This window comes from Balaenoptera physalus (assembly GCF_965194825.1).
Source record: "Balaenoptera physalus genome assembly, chromosome: 9".
Classification (NCBI taxonomy): domain Eukaryota; kingdom Metazoa; phylum Chordata; class Mammalia; order Artiodactyla; family Balaenopteridae; genus Balaenoptera; species Balaenoptera physalus.
In genome coordinates, this window is record NC_138888.1 from 14,571,568 (window position 1) to 14,592,033 (window position 20,466).

Consider the following 20,466-nt stretch of genomic DNA (forward strand, 5'->3'; position numbering starts at 1 on the left):
AAAAAAAGGCTTTGATTTGTAGCATTCACCAGTTTCCATAGTGTAACTACTCCCATTTCCATGGCAAATTTCAAGCTAGTTGTCTGAGATTAAGCAGCATACAAAACTCCTGAAAAGTTAACAGTAAGCTTTTGTGAGCCAGTACAAGCTGGTCTAACAAACCGTTGGTGTGTGTGTGTGTGTGTGTGTGTGTGTGTGTGTGCGTGCGCGCGTAAGAGCTGCTATAAAAAGGACATGATAATAATTATTCTTGAAATATGGCTTATATCAAAGATTGCTTCTGCTATGAATATTCTTTCAACAGTAAATTTAAAAGGCATCTTTAAAAAAGCATTTAATAAACATCCTTATCATCCAACTACACCTCTTAATGAAGGACACTAAAGAGGAATGATTTATCCAAAACGTATCTGACAGCCTCTGGATCCTACAGGTGTTCAGTCAGTCTTTCATTGCTACTAAGCTGTACCTCACCACCTGAGGAATTGACCCACAACCCTCAACTTGTTTACTTGCTTCTAAGATTGACACAAATGTATTTCTATTTTCCTGATACAAAAGTTTTTAAATAGTTGAAAATAGTTTCCCCCCAAAGATTTACCAGCTGTGGTTCCCACTAACTAAATTATAGAGGGGAGGGAGACTCCACTCTCTTTTGCAGAGACTCTGAGGTTTGGCTCAGCATCTTAACCTGGAAAAGGCCAGACTGTGGTGCTGAAATGTATCAGCAGAAACAAATATTTTAAAGGACAAAAATGATCACTAGCTTCCATATTTTCAAAAACTGTAATCTTTCCAAAATATGGCAGATAGCAGCAGTTCTTAGATTTATATAAAAGAAATAATCATTTTGGTAGAAAGTTAATACAATTATTTTTAATATTAAAGATATGAGAAGTCAACATTCTTTACAACATATCACCTGTTCTCTTACTCGAAATGAATAACTAATGTCAGAACTTTGTTCTATTTTGTTCTAATTTGTCAAGGCGTTTGAACAAATGTGCGGTGGTGTATTTTTTATGTATAGCTTTTATTCTTGTAGGTCTAGATTAGATATGTTAGATGATACTAAAAACATAATGAAGCCACAACCCTTCCTATTTGTTCAGTATTAAAATAAGCATTTCCCAGAACTCTTGGAATAAGTAACAATTGTAAAGATTATTAACACTAACATGCACTGAGCACTCACCATGTGCTTAAGCACTTTAACATATACTTTACATGTGAGCATTTCACAACTAATTTAGTCCTCACAATAATCTTGTAAGGTAAATACTATAAAACTGCTGCTTTAGAAAGATTAATGAACTTGTCCAAGACCATTCTCTATTAAGTATGATGCAAGATCCGAGCCCTGAAATGAAGTTTGGTTGTTTTTTTTTTCCAGTTAACAGAGTTTTAAAACTGTATCCAACAAAGTGGACAAATTTAAGGACACCTAGAAGTAAAATAGTAAAGAAGTAAAATGAGAAGAATCGTTGTATCTGACCAGTCTCTGTCCGTAGTCAGACATTTCAACTCTTCCGTTGCTACATGTGCTAACGAGAGTATGATATCTGAACTGAGGAAGGTGATGCTCACAGCCTATTCTCAGCTCATCAGAGCACGCCTGGAGTATCACACTCAGTGCTGGATGCTGCAGAGACAAGCAAAACAAATCTATTCAGAGCAACTAGGATGGTGAGGAGATGTGAAATCAGGTTGCCTGGAGAACCACTGAGGAACTGAAAGGGGTTAGCCTAGACAAAAAAAGACTTTGAGGAAACACGAGTGTCACCTTCACATGGGCTATACTATATAAAATGGCATTATGGTCTGAAGGTTTGTGTCCCCCCCTCCAAATTCATATGTTGAAATCTAATCCCCAATGTGATGGTATTCAGAGGTGGGGGCCTTTGGGAGGTCATTAGGTCATGAGGGTAGAGCCTTCATGAATGGGATTAGTGCCCTTATAAGGAGAGGTCAGGGTGCCAGCTTGCTCTCTCCATCCTGTTAGGATATGAGAAGACAGCTGCCTACAAGCCGGGATGCAGGCACTCATCAGACACCAGATGTGCTGTCAAGCTTGGACTCCCCAACCTCCCGAACTGTGAGAAATAAATGTTTGCTGTTTAATCTATGAAGTCTATGGTTTTTCTGTTATAGCACCCCAAACTGACTAAGAGAGACGGGTTCAACTTGCCCTTTATGAGCCCAAAGGGTAAAACAGAAGAAATATGTGGAAACTATGAGTAGTTAGAGCTCACTGCAAGGAATCAGTTTGTAGGAGTCAAAGCTGATAACAAAGATAGAATCTGCTGCCGCAGGAAAGGACGTGTTAGCTCACTGGAGGTTTCCAAGAATAGGCTAGATGAAGACTTTACAGAGTTGTTACCAAAGGCATTCAGTTACCCAGTATTTGCACTACGTGACCTTCAATATACTTTCCATCCTGAGATTGTAGGACTCTATGTTCTTCCATTTAGAATGTAAGACCAGTGGCCTTGGAATGAAAAACAGGAAAAGAAGATCAAAAGCAAAGAATTCCTACAGGTTCACATTTCTTAGGAAATTCTGAGGTCAGAATTTTGAGAGGATGATTCTGATTCTTATTTACCTACTTTGGATGGGAACTAGGGTGAAAAAAATGCATTGTTCTTTAATATTAAACAGAGTATAACTCAAATACTCTTTGTCCCCCTACTCTATAAATTTATAAAGAGATAGAGAATGTGGACAGATCTTATTGGAAAGCTGCAGCATTCCAATAATATCTTTTAATATTAGATCTACATGGAAAGATAAAAGCAAGTGACTTGAATAAAGAAGAAATGGTTAAAGGTGATATTGTTTACACTAAGATGAAAGCAAGTTACCTGAGTAATCAAGTCATGACTATACACATGCATTTTACTTTTTAAAAATGAAGATGATGCTTTATGTTATAACTGTAATTTATCTTCATTTTAAAAGATTTCCAAAATAAAGACAAGTACATAGAAGGTTAATGAAGCAAAACAAAACATAGTATTACCATCCACTTTAAAAGTTCCCAGCAGTCATACTACAGACAATCCGATCTCCAGAAGAAGAATTTTAAACTCAATTCAGGTTCTAAGAATGACAGTTACAAAGAATTGTTTACCAAAGTATTTGTTCTTTTTGTAAAAATTTGTTCAATACTTACAATGTATATTCACAGATGATGCAGTGGGAAACAAAGATCATGTTACCCTCCATCAAGTTTTCAGCTTGGAGGGAGAAAGCCATGAATCAAAAGTTATTCTGTTATTTGTGGAATGAATGCATGAACTGCCCAAAACACTATGGAAGGGAGGAGGAGGTGCTAATCGGAGGAGACAAAGAAGGCTTCTCTAGGAGACAAAGTTACATTTTAGCCAATTCATGAGATTTCCTTTCTTGGAGCAATTTCGGAGCTGACTACTCAAATGGTTTAGGTATAGCACTACTTAGAGCAGTGAGCTGAATCACCACACCACTTTGAGTCTCAAATATTTGATGCACGTTGTGGAACACAAGACAAAAATGGCCACAGGCTTGGAATGCAGAACAATAAAACACAACCGGAGAGATGGAGGAGAGAGCTAAATATTTATAAAATCATCAAATCGTCAAATAGGGTAAGGTAGATTCAATTAGCATTAACAAATATTTTCTTAAATTTACCCCTCAATGTTCCATATTTTTCAAATGTCAAAGCCTCTATAAAATATACAAACAGAACAAAAATAGCAAGTTGTACATATTGTGTGGCCAACTGCGTGTGATAGGATCCCAGGGCACAGCTCAATGAGGAAAGCAACCATTTCTACTTGTAAGCAGTAATTGTCATATAAGTAGTGACATATCAGTGTCACTACCAGTGATAATATTGCATATTTCATAGTAGTTCAAAAATAATCAAACTGGAATTGAGTGGAACAGGTGAAAAATGGCCCAACTTCTACTATCTTAACCTAGGTTAAATGATAATTGCAGATCACAACCAATAATTACAGCCTGTGTCACTATGGAATATACAGCCAGTTCCTAATTATATACAGTGATGGGGTATAGGAGTGGTATGCATAATTGAAATCCAAAGATAAATTTAAAAACTCATTCTATGCTCCCTACCAAGAATTTTTCCAGACAACATAGATTGATAAGTATTTTACTTAAGCTCAATTTCCTTCATCTAAATTATTTTAACTATTTTGGTATCTTAACAAAAGTTCACAAAGCAGGGGGGAAAAAAACCAATTAGCTTAGATCATGCAAATATTAAACAGGCAGCCTCTTGACAGTCAAGACGTTTATTTGTAACAAGTAGGACTTTGGCTTGTAACGCCATATAAACAAGATGCACTGTCATTCAGTACCCCAAAATGTCATTTCCCAGAATGGTTGAGCACAATATTTAGCAGCGCAATTCAGATGTCATGTAACGGATATGCTAGTGTACAAACGTTATTAGCTCTCAAGTTGTGTCACTGATTAGGCAGGAGTTGTATCTCAGCAAATTTCTCTACATTCCTTTTAAAATTTCATAAGCTTACAATAATTCAGTGATTACCCTCAGGCTTGAGAAACAAACTCTCTCTCATCAAGCAAGCCCACCACACATGTGAAATGCCACCACTTTGAATTTTATGACCTTGGGTTAAGCCTTCTCTAATACCCTGTCACACTGTTGTAAGGATTTAGAAGCAGAGTATAGAACCTCTGCTTAGTAATACTCAATGTAATTTGAGTGATTCTAATCCACTAGGAAGTGTTAATTTCAGGGAATTTATTAAACCAATAAGCACAGACCACTGGAATGAGAATGAAAGGGAGAGAGACGATGCCCAGGGCACTCTCTAAGATCCATCAGGAATCTCTCTAAGGCTGCCTGGGCTTGGGGAGGTTCGCGGTAAGGCAGTGTAGGGGCTGAGCCCTGGCAGGGAGAAAGGGGCTGGGGACATATCCACCGCTTAAACAATTATGTCCTGGCCCTAAAATAAAAAGATCTGTCCTAATGCATCAAACTAGGAGTTTTGAAAGACTGCTTCTAACACGAGTTTATTTAATCATCCTTTTTTTTTAATTCTTTAAACTCTTTGGCTTGGCCATTATATCTTAGGAAAAATGAATATGCTATCTGAATATTCATTAATTAATAGAATTCATTGGCTTATTTGCTTCTAATGCATTCTGCTTTTTAAATTTTCTTTTTCTGAAATGATCTTTTTTCTTCTTAGTACTCTTTGCCTCTACAAAAAGCTACAATAACTTCAGTAAAGTTATTTCTCCAATTTCCCAAGACTACTTTAATGTATTATTAAATATTTCAAACATTTGCATAATCACCTTTCTTTTGTTTCCCAATAATTCCACATTATTCATGAGGTATTAAAAACCCAGGCAGAGAAATACACTAAAAGCTTTTTAATTCACCATGTTGAAGAAAACAGGAGTGCTGATTAGTTAAGAATTAAATAAAGATAAGAACTAATGAAACTTGCACCAGAGAAACTTCCCTTTCCCTTCAAATACTAGAAATGAATCTTGTAAGGTAGTCACTGGTATAGTCCCCATTTAACAGAAAAAAAGAAGTTTAGAATAACTATCATGCCCAAGGTCACACCAAGAGCAGCACAGAGATTTCAACCCAGGTGAATTATGTAATTATAGATTATTATTAATATTATCATAGCCTCTAAGTTGATCATTGATGATGGTACATCAATGATCCACTTTGAGGTGATGAATTATCCAGCTCATTTAAAGCTACTTAATGCTCTTTCTCTCCCTCCTTTCACATCCAACAAATCACCCCAACCTGTATTTACTCACATATCTCTTCCTTTACTCCCTTTCACTCTATCTTCACTGCCACCATCCTGGTTCACACTCTTCTCCCTTTTTGCCTAGATTGATGCAGCAGCTACTAATTTGTCTCCCTGCCTACATTCAATCTTCCTTCCAATCAAATCAACTGGCAATTGAAGAATCTCCATTACACACCTATTTTATCCTGTTATGTATTGCCCATCTAAAGCTCTCAAAGACCTCCTTAGCTACAGCAGTTGTTTAACTGTGCTCTGAAGACTCTTGGCAATTCTAAGCAGTAGGGGTACAATCGGGGCTTCTGGTTGACCCGTTCCCCCCATTTGTCTAAAGCAGCTGTATATATATATATATATAGTACTGGGATTAGGGAAATAACTTATTTTTAAAAGAGTTTACTGGTTGTATTTTAAATTTAAAAAGCCACTAACCTACTGAATAAAATCCAACACTACACTGACTCATGAATTTCCACAAATAATCCCAAAGTACTTTTCAAATCTATCTTTACAAATCCCCTCCACAAACCTTTACTTTTTTATGAAACAGGGTTGGCCTTGCCACTTTTTACAATACTTTCCAACATCACCACCTTGTACAATTTCCACTCCTCTTATATTGGCCACCAAATCCCAAGTAAAATCTCATTTCCTCCATAGTCAATCTTGGACCCCACTCCAGTCTAGTGGCTCTACCTCCTTCATTCTTGTAGCTTTTCTTTCATCTTTTTCTTTTCTTGTGTCATTCATCGGATAACCATCATGTACTAATTTCTGTGTTTAATTACACCTGAGTTCCCCCTCCCTGGCTATGGCCTCGAATTTGTCTCCAGGCAGGAAGTCGGAGCAACAGTAGGGCTCACCTCATTTATTTTCCCTTTCTCAAGAAACACTGCCCCACGCCGCCTGATATCCAAGGTTTAAAAACAGTTGTTTCATATATTATATCCATTTTTTAAAGATACTTCTGTTGGGAGGCAATAAGGTTAGAACTGGAAAGCAAAATAAATCTGCTATTATACTTGGAAACATCATTATCTCCCTGTCAATAACTGATTACTTAAGTAAGCAGAAAATCAATATGAATGGAATTGATCTCAAAAATACTATCAATCAACTTGATCTAATTGATATTTATAGAAGACTCCATCAAATAACAGATGAATACACATTATTCTCGAGCTCCAATGGAACATTCACCAAGACAGACCACATTCTGGGCCATAAAAAGACCTTAATTGTTATAACTTTATCAACTAGAGTACAGTGTTTGTGTATAGAGCCTTTTGCCTTTAAAGGTTATAAGAATTGTGAAACCACTCTTAGGTATATTGGAATTAAATAATTAAGTAAATGAATGGCACATAATGGGAGCCAGGTTTCACACTGTTGCAGAAAGAAGTGACTTGTAAGTAAGACAAGACTAGAATGACCCATGCTGTAATGGTAAGAGTTGGAGACATCAGTGTGGATTCACGCTTAGCTTAAGACAGATACAGATGTTAAGCTGTATAAAAATATATAAATAAAAATATTTATAAATAGGTGTATATACATGGGCTAGTACAAACACATATATCTCCTTGCACTGTCAGCTTAGAGGTCCTAGAAGTAACAATACCCCAGGAACAGCAAGTACATCTACTGCTCAGATCTTGGTTTCCAATAAGAGAACCATGACTCCACGGAAAAATGGCTGATTCTAGGACTGGGGAAGGAAATATACAAGATGAGTCTGAACCATCTTGTAGTGACAGAACTAAAAGGAAGAACGTGCTCAAAAAAAAAAAAAAAATCGCTCAATGATGTGTATGTCAAAAGAATACAGGAGCCAACTCATAAAGCTCCCAGTGCCAAAGCTGGAACAACATGAGCAGCAAAATAAATAAGAATTGGATTATACCCCAAAACATAAATATCCATGAGTCTATCCTGATATAAATAAATGACTGAATAAATAAATTAACTGAGAATAGACAACTCCAACTAATTTATGTAAGTACTCCAGCCTTAAGGCATAACCCCCCATTCCTTAAGTATGAGCTGCACATAAGCACTTCCTTCCAAAGCTAACTGTGTGAAAAAGGAGAAGAAAAGAATAACCTTACAGTACAGAAACCTGACAAATCCTGCCTCAAGTAAGGTGGTCAAGGTCAACATCAACAGTGATAAGTCATATTGTTTGATTATATGTACCCTTGATATGATGTGATGACAATGACACTTTACATTTCTGGTCTCCCTCCGAAAACTCATTAACCCCAGTCTAACCATGAGAAAAACATCAGACAAATCCAAATTGAGAGACGTTCCACCAAATATCTACCAGTAATCCTCAAAACTGGCAAGGTCATCAAAAACAAAGAAAGCCTCAGAAACTGTCACAATCAAGGGGAGCCTAAGACAACACGAATGCTTAATATAATATATCCTGATGGGATCCCGGAACAGATGAAAAGTATTGGGTAATAGCTTAGGAAATCTGAACAATAACTGACTTCAGTTAATGATAAAATATCAATATTGGTTCATTCATGGTGATGAAAGTACCATATAGTAGTATGAGATGTTACCCACAGAGGAAACTGGGTGTGGGGCATCCGAGAACTCTCTGTACTATCCTGGCAATAGTTCTGTAAATGTAAAACTGATCTAAAATGAAAAGTTTAGTTCTTAAAAGTCAAGGGCAAAGCACTGAGCAAGAAGTGCTTTTATATAATATGAAAATTAATTTTATACTGCTTCTTGATTGTTTGGAATAACTAGTCACTGCCATTCAGGCCGCTATGTTGAAGGAGAACAGCTGAGTCATCCTACCCAAGAGCTTACGTCAAAGTATAATTCTACATTCATGATTGCATTGTGTATGGAGAAGACCATGGAGTTGGTCAAGAGGAAAATTTAAGGCTGTCAGAAACACCGACCTATAAATTGAAACTACAAAGATTATATCTTTGCTGCTTAAAAAGTTTTCAGGATGTAGAATAAGCTTTGTAACTGGGCACATAAATTTAACCCTGTTGTAGCTTTTTATCTTTTCCTAAAATATACAGACAGAGGGAGACGGAGAGAGAGAGAGAGAGAGAGAGAAAGAGAGTGTTTGTTATGGTCAGTGTTTAACACAAGTTAAAATTATAAGTGTCTCCTATTAAAGACATACAACAATCACAACAAAATATCAAAGACTACTCAATTACAAACCATATGAAGGCAGAGATTACATCTGTCTTGTTTACCATTAGACATAATTACCTACTAGACTTCAATAGATATGTCGGTGGAATACATAAATGAGTCAGTAGGACCTAGAATCATATTGAATATATTAATAACACAAGTTTGATATATTAAAACATCTTGGAATTCCAGTTGTTGGAATTTTATTATAGCAGTGTTTGAAATCGGTCTTTCTGGTAAGGCAACTCGCTTTATGTGATCAATTTAAGTAACAAAAGTCTTAAACAAATTGCTAAATAGAAGAAGTAAGTTAGGATCAGTCTTTCCACATTCAATCTCCTGATCCAGCTATGTAACCTAAGAACCCTGTGGTCTAATTTTATGACTTGATTCCTCTGTCCCCTCCCCATGTTGTTAAGTTTTGTTTCCATTATCTTATATAACTTTGGAATAAATCTGTTAGTAGTGGGGAGAAGGTCGTGTACATGACCCAGACAAGATTGGTTAATTCAGTTTTCCTTGAAAGTATTTAATTACTAACTTTTCCACCAGGCTACTGTCACCACCACCAGTTAAGCTCAATTGTCCCAAGTGCTGTATACCAACTAACTTGGTCCCTCTCCTCCAGCCCAGTGGCCTATCTATCAACCTCTCAATAGACTGCAGTATTCATGAGGAGCCATAATATCCCATGGTGTCATCTGCCAGCACCCAAATTCAAATAAACCGGCAAGTTCTCTTAACACTAGGCTCCTTTGGGGTGATTAACCATGGTGAGTTAATTGTCCTTGATGAGTAAACTTGTGTACAGATGAGCAGTGTTTCCTCCTGTGGATGCAAAGAGCACATTTCCCCCCTTTCCTCCTAAACTAGGACTCCAGTGGTACCTGCTCTAATTATTCCATTGGCATAAGAGTAACCAGAGCCCCCCATGGTGGCCAATCATGCTACGCCAGCCCAGTCTTCATGCTTCTTCCCAGGCCCCAGAGCTAGGTTCCTATCTGCAGTGACAGTAAGAACTCAGCAATGATGGAAGGGAGCAGCTGAAGTTCTATGACAGAAGAAAACTTAATTAATATGCTGTCAGCTCTGCCTGGTCATGCCTGTTCCATCGTAGAGTGTGTGCCCAGAAGTTTACAACAACCCACGTTTCTGCCCTGTTGAGCTGGCGTCGTCTGCCAGAAAAGCACTTGACAAACACCAACTGCAGAAGTACACAGTGATTCTTCTCTGCAATTAGCATGTATTTATGTTTACAATCTGGAAAGCAAAACCCGTATATGTTATTGTTTTTAAAAGGAATTCTGCAAGCAAGTGCGGAGAGAGTATTCATCTCTCTCTTCACCAAATTGTATTGGAAAACCATAATTTGCTTTGATAATATTTGATAATTTATCCAGTTTACTTTGATGAAATTTTATTTCAAAATGGTTTGCATTGTTCCTGTTCTGACTTGTTGCTGTACTGCTTTACAAATGTCCCTTTTGGAAGCTGAAGCAACCAAAGAGGTAGCCTTCATATAGGAATGCACTGTTTTGGAATTTTCCCAAAAGTCTAGACAGGGAGTGCCAAGAAAGGGAAATCAATCACAGGTTACCACACCTTTAATTGCATGTCAAATCATGCTGCCTTATCCCAGCAACAAAACCAAGTGTCCAGGTCCAATTCAAGTGTGGAGTAAGTCACGATCCCATGTGGTCTCGATGACATCCGTTTTGACTTAAAAGCATAATGTTCACTCATAAAACTACTGTGCATTTTAATAAAAATTCGGCTAATAAACCCTTGTTTCTAGAGGCAGCTGTGGCAGGCTGTTCTATAAGAATCTGATTTATTAATAACAAAATTTATGGGGTGAGGAGAAAAGCAATACATATTTTTCTTGCCTGGCTTCATTTCCCTGTAATTTCTTAGTGATGAGTCTCCTGCTGGCAGGCATTCTGTAGCCAAGAGGAATAAATAAGACACCAAGGTTTAGCCTGTGAAGTTCTCGCTTTTCTCCCATTTCTTAGCAGTTCTGCTACTCAGACCTGCAGTTTTCCTTCTCCAACTTATAAAAGAAACAGTTTGTCTCCCCACCTCCCCATGGGTCTCTTCTCTGTCTCATGCTGATTGATGCAGCGTTGGATACAAATGAAGTCCCCGTTGTCTTTAATTTGGTCATGGATGAGCCTTCCCAGCCTCGCTTGAGTCACCAACACCCAATTACATTCTCTTGGACAAGAAGTGCCTGCCAGTGGGACAGTCATCTTACAACAATCCTACAACCGGATCAACAAACTAGTTCACCCTTGCTGGTGATTTAACAAATCCTCAAGTGGGTGAATGTCATATTTCTTGAGGCTTAAAAGGGTCTATTCCTTTCTATAGACTCTCATTTGTGAACTCTGTCACCTTAAATCTATTAGAAATCTTTCATACACCCTACAGCTCAGTGCTGGGCAAATTAGGGGCTCGATAAATATATGTTAAATGATGACTTTATTACTTGACCTGATAGCTAACAGAAGTCACTGGGCTCCTTTCCTAAAGTGTTGACTTGAACAAGTACTAATAATAGAGGAGGAGGAAACAGAATTATCAAGAGCCTTAAGGATCACAAAATTCTACCACCCGTATTAATAGAGAGCTCAGCAAAAGGAAATACCTCATTCTTACCACTGATACAGCAGGAGCAATTCTTTGTCACCATACTTATGCCAAAGGAGCCCCCTATTGCCCCAAGCCAGAAAGTTTCTCTCTCTGAAACATGCCAAGAGTTGAAAGTTTCTTAATGATAAGGACTGTGCCTAGTTCTTTGTATTTCTCGCTAGATTTAACTCTGTACCTTGTAAATAAATTAGCTTTCCTAGGTCATGATCAATGAATGTTTCATGTATTGACTAGAACCAGCGCCTTTCAAAGAAGGCAACATTCCACTGAGGGTAGAAGTATCATCTCAGGGCCAGGCTCTCCTCTATAAAATCTCCATTTTCCTCTTCTTTGACTATATTTCAGTGTTAGCGACTCCTCATTCAATCCAAGCAAAGTAACAGATTTATCATACTGTAATTTATTCCTGAATATCAAATATCTTGCCCCATCTGATTTGAACTCCATTATTCACTCTCACAAGTTCTTATCCACTTTTCAGAAAAATTAATGCATCTCGATGCAGGAAGCATGTCCACATCTGTTTGCCTCACCAAATACCAACCGGATCCTTTGTTTACAATTGCCAGAGCTGAAATTCTATTGAAAATATCTTAAACAAGCATGTTTATTAAATGTCAAATACTAAATATATGCTGCTCCAGAATACTTGTTCTTCAGTGGGAAGATACCTAGCAACCTGACATAACTACTGGTCTCCTATAAAACTAGATTTCCACTGCTAAGGATGCAGGAAGAGAGAGAGAAAAAAAAGAAAGAAGTCCTCAGTCTGAATGCAAAAGCTGATGTCAGTAGTTAGGGTAGCAGAAGATATTCCAAAATAAGCTGGCCGGAACACTCTTAAACTCAAATAAGATGCAAACTTAAAAAAAATCTGTAAAAACAGCTCAAGACTTGGATAACATATCAATCATAATAACAGTCCAATCATAAGTCGAACTTACAGAATCTTTGAATTCTTTGAAGTCCTAATACTTTGTGAAGATAATTAGGTGGTTCCCTGGCCTCATACGTATTGCACCTGTGTCCATTTCTAAAAGCCAGTCATTTTGCCCATGTTTAGTGCAAATCAGAAGTTATGATAAAGGATAAAGAGTTGAGCATCAAAATGAAGATTGTAGCCCAAATGAAAAAAGAAATACTCCTATTGCTGCCATTTCAGAGAAAAGTTCTTAGACTTTACTCATAGCTCATGAAATTATAGATATGTAATTAGGATATGTTCCAAAGGGAGATGTAGGTGGAAAATTAATTGCAGATTCCAGCTTTCTTAGTAAGGAAAGGGCTTCCCCAGAAGCATACTGTCCCTTCTGGAGAGAAGACAGGGGGACTTCTGCCCTTTCCCACGAGGGCTGGTGCCACAGCCCCATATATAATTGGCTTCATCAAATTCTTTGATTCTTGACAATTGGTAAGTGTATATCTCTTTTAAGCTTACTATATTTTTGGAAATGGTTATGGCATATAAAGTATATTTTTATTGTGATTCTGGGATGTCCAGTAAACAATCTGAAATTATCCTGTTTAAACTGGCAGGGCTTTGATTCAATTAAGAAAGAAGTTATTAGAATTGAACACATGGATTTTAGGTTTATTCATAGGGATACCTCAGTGTCTAGGGCCTCCAGCCTTCCAGGAAAAGCCTGTGTAGTCATTAAGTTAGTGATGACTGTCTGAATGGTCTGACTAGGGAAAAGGTAGAAGAAATTGTTTCAAGCCAGGTGATAGACTTGTTTTGTAACTGAATAAGAAATATTTTTAAAACTAGAAAGAATATTTAGTTGAGATTTGATCAGATGGGCTATTCCATCTAACATGTTCTTTAGAGCTGATACCAAGGTTTTAGCTGGTAGAGGAAGTGAAAGCGAGTTTAGCTACCCATGGAGTACATTTATGCAATAATGATAATAAAATGGTTTTATCTAGGCTGAAGTTCACCTATCCTGAATTCAAATCATAAGTGTCCATTTCTTGGAAGGACGGGAATTATCATTATGGAGGCGATTATACTATGTTCTGTGGAGGGTGCTTTACATATCACTTCATTGAGACATCTGAGATATTAACCCCAATTTTATAAATGAAAGGGCCTGTAGAGGTAACGATGGCTTAACCCAAAGGCACACAATTAGGAACTGACAAAAAATTAGAACTCAAGACTGCTAATCTCAATGTCCATACCCTTTTACTCGCTATACCATCCCCAATACTACTATGATTTGTCAAATGTCATGACGATTTGCCTTATTGGCTGTTGACTCAGTGCACAGGATATGCAGATTCTCATTATCAGTTCTTGGTATTATATTTATTATGAGTTATTTTACTTCGGCTTCATTGCACATTATGCAGTAACATGAATATGCTAGCAAATTCTTTCACAGTACATGATGATTTTTTAACTCATTCAGAAGTTACACATCCAATATGATTAAGCAGGACAGAGAGTTAGTTTCAATCAATAAGCAGATGGGTTTTAAATACGGCAATGTACAGATGATGAAGTCAAAAGAAGGCTGAAGGTATTTTAATAAAAAAGTAGACACAAGTACAAAGGATAATCTGAGAAGCTCAAAGAAATTGTGAGCCCTGAATTGCAGAGAATGGAGCAAAGTAAAAAGTTCCTTACAGTAGACAGAAAAAAGAGAGAAAATTGGCTTGCTGAAAATGATGAGGGAATTGGAGACAGGGATAAGGAAATGACAGTTATTTTTCCCATGATTTTAAAGTGAAGGAATAGAACACAGAGCTCCTGAAACTAAAGATTTTATTTTTCAGAGAGAAGGCACATAAAGCCCACATGCAGCGGAGGAAAGAAAAATTTAAGTTTTGATGAAATATCCTGAATGGAAACAGGAAGAATAATGGTGGACAGGGGGTTTCTAAAGATGCTACTTTGAAAATTACAAGATTATCACAATAATTCCTTTTTAAAAGGAATCATTTTTGAACTAAGGGCCTGATTGTTAAAAGAATTCTCTGGTAATTTTAGTGATGCTTATAATTTTTAGCTCAGTATGTGAAAAGAAGATCTAATATACATTATTCTTCTTCATAATATTACGATTTTACAAAATCTGAAATATCACACTGGGACTCAGCCTTCTGTGGGAGGACAAAATTAAAACTGAAGATATATGGACTAAAATGGGAAAAAAAGATCACTTTGGCTACCAGGTCCTATCAGAATAAGTTTCTCACAGGTATTCTAAGAGAATAAACTTCCTCGAGTTACTATCTGTATATTATCAGCTATTCATTACAATTATCAAATACAATAACCAGCTCATCTGCCAAAGATATGAGTTAAACTGCCATTTTAATAATTCTTCTTTGTACCAGCAAATGTCATTATTTGAAATAGGGTGAAACTTAACAGAATGAACTTGTTAAAAATAAAGCAAATGCATCTACGAGATCTTAATTATAATTACATAGTCATTTGTGATCATTTCCAATAGTTCTTGGCAAAGACAAATGAGCCTAATGAGTTCCATTAATGGACTGATGTGTTCTGTTTACGTGCAAGGAAGGGACTTAATAAAAGTGTCCAAAATAGCAGGAAGGCATACAAAGTGATAAACGAGGTACGGGTGAAAATCTACACAATGGTGTAAGTGGAAGCATCGTGTCAAGAAAGGGATTTCAAGTAATTTGAGAAAGTGATTCTCACCAAAAGTCAGTAAAGACTCAGCTGGTAAAATAGCTACTTTTAGCTTTTTGCTTTTTAATAAATGAAAATGGTATTAAGGTTGACATTCTCCCACTCCTAATGTTCCTGTTATCATAAGAATCTGTAGGACTGGCCTAGTAGGATGTTTATACTGATGTATTGTTACAGCGTGAGATCTGTCCCTCCCTGGATTTCACAAATGTCATGGTGCAAGGCGATGACTGGCACCATATTTTCGTTTGGTGGGATTAGAAACCTTGGGACTATTTTCACCAGCTGTTCACCTCTTCCATAAAGCAATACAGATTTCAGAGAGGATAACCTCTATGATTAAATTATTTTTAAATGACACACACAACAAAAAATAAGTTAGGGATTAAGTGAGATGCTGCTAGAAACACTCTAACAAGGGAGATAAGTTAAACAAAGATAGGCTAAGCAAATCATATAAAATCAAACCAGTCCTTCACTTAAGTTAACTAAAACTTATTTCAACTGAATCTAAAAATGAAGGGATTCATAAACGAAGTTCCAAATGTAATGTAAGATACAGTATCTACCAATCACACCAAATGCTTTGGGGTTTCTGTTGTATCGTACCCTCTCTCCTTCACTTCTCCAATTTGATGTTTCCCAGTTGTTAACACAGCTCAATAGACTTCTCTGTGGTGATGGAAATGCTCTACAGCTGGGTTGGACAATACAGTAGCCACTAGCCATTCTGGGTACTAGTGGCTACTGGGTACTTGAATGTGGCTGGTGCAACTGAGGAGTTGTATTTATAATATTATTTAATTTTAACTCATTTGAGTTTAAATGGCCACAAGTGGCTAGTGGGTACCTATTGGGCCATACAGTAGACAAATGTGCAAAAACTAAGTAATATCTGAGGATGCTGAACAGGGCTCGAGAAGAACGAATAGCATGTGTTAGAATCACCTGGGGAGTTTTGAAAACAATTCTGGGAACCTCCCTCAGAGAGTCTAACCTAATTGGTTTGGGAAGAGGCAATGGAAACAGGATTGCTATCTCTAAATCAGAGCAATAAATAAGCTTAAGTAAGAAGATGCTCCCAGGACTAGAATTTCTGGCACTGTATTCATTTTACATCACTTATGGAGGCAGCTGTGAGGGAGGCCCTTCCGGAGTCAGAGCAGGTTACAAAGTGAGATGACACATTTTGAAGCCTCTGATTGATTTTCAGAGATTGTTAGAGGGAGCTATAAAGATACAGGAAAATGAAACATCGGAAAGATACAGACATGGGAAGAAACAGGAAAATTCACTGAGCGTAAAAGAGCTATGAAACTTTTAACAAGTGAACTGGCTAATAGAGTTATTGAAAGAACTGTAAAGAAAATCTTTCAGTAACTATACTACCCTCGTTACTACTTTATCAAAATATCTGAGTTAAGGATATTTAATCACATTGGTTAGCCCCAGGGATAGCTTTGTCTATAGGTTATACTATTGACCAGAGAGCTCTATATTTTTTGGATTACATATCTCTATTAGGAAAATATACTTGAGCAAGCACCCCCGATAGATGTATATATTTTGCTGTACTACTGTACTAACATATTATATGACTATAACACAAGCTGAAACACAAGTTTCTAAATGAGACAAAAAAAAAGAAAAAGAAATTATTTTCTTCCGAACCAAACATTTCCCTCTTCGCAGAAATTCCACTGAAAAGTCTGCACGAGATATGTAGTATATCCTTCAGGAACTATGTCAGAGATGAAAAGGATGTTACTGCCAATAGAACATTCTCTCCACCTAGTTTGTGCAGTCTTGATAATTGGTCACAGCGCCCCCTCTTTTGTCCTCTGTCTCCTCATTCACAGCATCTTGCAGCTGAATTTGTCTGTGGCCCACACCTACAGTTCAGTTTCTCCCAGGCCCCAAGCCAGCCACTGCAGACAAAGACAGTATGTCAGCCTTCCTACTTGTCCCTCTGGTGAAACTTGTGATTACATCAGGCTCCCAGACACAGCACAGCCTATATTCCACATCCACACCCAAGACCTGAGCAGATAAGCGTGCAGGTCACCAAACGTCCCCCACTCCTCACCTATATCACTCCCCGACGGATCCGTTGGCCAAGTTCTAGAGGTCATGCTTCTGCCCAAGGTTTTCAGAGGTGAGTCTCAGCCCTGAACTCAGTGGCAGCTGGGGAACCATTTATGGCACTTGCCCACGCATCTTCCAGCGACGGCCCCCGGCCCCAGAGCCCTTTCCTGCTGTGGAGGACCCTGTGCCTTCCAGGCAGATACCTGACGCTGGCTTACGCCGCGACTCCGCCTGAGAGCCCTCCTGTGCCACACCCACTGAAAATAGTTCTTGGACTAACACCCACTTCCTGAAGCCCATTTAGTTTTTCTCACCCTCCACCACTGTGTCCTGGCCTGAGACACTCTAGGGCCCCTCTCCCAGCCTCAGTTGGCTCTCTTCCTTGATCGCACAACTGGCATCGAATTGGAGACACCCTAAGTTACGACATGATTCACTAAAAAAATCCACACTCCTTTGCCTCACTGTGAATGGCTAGCAGATGTCCCAGGGAGTCTGTGCCAAGGCAGTGGGGCTCTTCCTCTGAGTGTCACTGCCCTGTAATGGGATAGGGCCCACGACCTTGGTGTCATTAGCACCCCGCTCTCACCAGCTGAGCTAACCCGTCTCTAAGTTTCAGTGAAAGTTTAAGGTCACAGAGATTGGCTTGCTCTTTTCCATTTTATTCATTGAAGATGGGGTGAATTACCTTGATTGCAGAAGTTGCCCAAATAAAAACATTTCAACTTCGCAATAATTCGGAACAAGGTGTGCTGCTAGTGGACGTGAAGCAGGCAGTGAGAATGAGCTACCATGTACCAGTTATAAAATCTCTCGGAAAGAAAACCTGATGGCGGTGGGGTGCCTGGCTGAGAAAAAAGATAACTTTAAACATAAAATTATCAAACTCTTTGCCAGTAATTGCCTTAAGAAAACACATTGAAATAAAAGGATGGGGCATACGTTATTGTTTCAGAACAACTTTTTTCTCAATTGTTTGGAAAGCTTTTATTGTTCCCGAAATCTCTTTGTTCCCCGTTTACCTTCAAGAGGGACTGACTCCAAAACAGTCATTGGTTATTGACATTTCAATATCATGATGCTGATGTTGAATAAACTCACTCCATGATATTTCTGAGCTTGCCTAAAACACAGTTAAGTACCAAATGGGGAATAAAATAATTACAGTTGTGAAATTTAGCAACTAACTACAATGAGAATAATGTACACAGTTGTTATAGTAAGATAGCTGGCAACCTCTTTCCTAAAAGAGAGAAAGAAACATATAAAAAGAATTGCCATGAAGAAAGTTTCCTAAAAATTAAAGAAATGAAGGAGAAATATTATTCCATTAAATCTATATAAAAATATCAAAGTTTTTAAAAAGTTTTATTCATAAATAATTCACCTGCATTGTTGAAAACAGAAAAGACAGAGAAGAAAAAAGTAGAAAATAAAAATCATGCATAATTCCCTTAGCCAGGGCTAACTGCTACTAGCTTCTTGTTGGGTACCCTTCCAGAATCATGTGTTCATTCACTTATTCACTCTCCTCTTTATTGCTCAGTATAAGCCTAAATAATTAAAATACTTAAATATTATTTATAATCTGCTCTCTTCATGATATAGTCCACATCAAGAAATATAGCTTTATATATCATAATTGGTAATGTTTACAGTGTTCTTTTATGTGATATTATGATTTCTGAACCAACACCTCTGGATTGATTCTGACAATATATATCAAAAGTCATGGGAAAAGTGCATAACTTTTGACTCAGCCATTCAAGTTCTAGGAGTGAATCCTAAATAAATAATTATTGTGGTATACAAAGATTTAGCAAGAAAGCAAGAAACAATGTAAATACCAATAATTAGGAAAATAATTCAATAAAATACAGTATTCCATTTTGGAATATTAATGCAACTGCACTAATAACCTTATATTGAAGGATACTCAGCAATATGGGAAAATTTTAAATGAATAAGCAATGCAAGCCTGAATTTGTAAATTTTTAAAAAATATATGACATGTCAGAAACAGTAAGATAATGTAATTTTTTTAAAAGATATGTCTTTAAAATGTCAGTAACACGAAATAGCTAGGAGTAATTTTTTTAATATGCAAGACCTTTTGGAGAGAACTTTAAATTTTTATTAAAAGTCATTTAAAAAGACCTAAAATAAATGGAGAATTATATAATGTTAATGGGTGAGAAGACTAAGTATCATAAAGATGTCAAACCTCCCTAAACTAATTTATAAATTCAAAGTAATTTCATTAAAAGTTGATTTTAAAAATTCTTTTGGAAGCAAAAGTAGCCATAAATAGCCAAAACAATTTTGAAAAAGAACACATTTTTTTTCAAGAAGGATTAAAAAGTCAAAGTAATTACAAAGTTATGGAAATTAAAACTGTGGTTTTATTGACAAATAGAGGAAAGAAATACCAAAGAGAGCTCAGAATCAGATTCTCTCTTAGAGAGGAACTTCATATAAAAAGCAAGTAGCTTTACAGATCAATGAAGAAATAACGTATTGTTTAATTAATAGCTCTGGGACAATTTGGTTATCCAAATGGAAAAAAAATAAAATTGTATTCCTACTTTTTGCTTTTTGGAACTTTCTGGAATTTTTTTCCAAATATTTTTGATCCACAGTTGCCTGAATCCGTGGATGTAGAACCCACGATACAAAGGGCTGACTGTATTTTATTCTTTTAATATTCTCAGTATTTTTGAAATTTATCTTGCTAGGGTTTGTTCTGCTGTTTGTTTGTTTTTTTATTTGTCCTTGTATCAGATGATTCTCTAATTTTTTTTATTGGATTTAAATCAAAGAGTCACCTAGTACTGATTTCCTTATCCTTCCAGTGGTTAAATTTCAAAATACATTCCTTGAATATCTGACAGATGTGGATGGGCAATTTTCTGACCCATTACCTCTATTAAAAGCCAGAAACCTACATCACTTTGGGAGTAAACAACACATCCATGTGAAGTGAATCAATTCCACATGTACAACATTTAATTTTGGGAAGTCCTCAAGTGAATAAATGGTGAACTGCAGCCCTGGAGCAAACGTAGGTAAGTT

General features: G+C 37.1%; 1 protein-coding gene across 2 annotated transcripts in view; it reads right to left on the bottom strand.

Annotated features, from left to right (window-relative positions):
• The window catches only part of ESR1 (estrogen receptor 1), a 258,183-nt gene that overhangs the window by 148,756 nt on the left and 88,961 nt on the right, over nt 1–20,466 (bottom strand). The gene's annotated exons all lie outside the window — the stretch shown is intronic.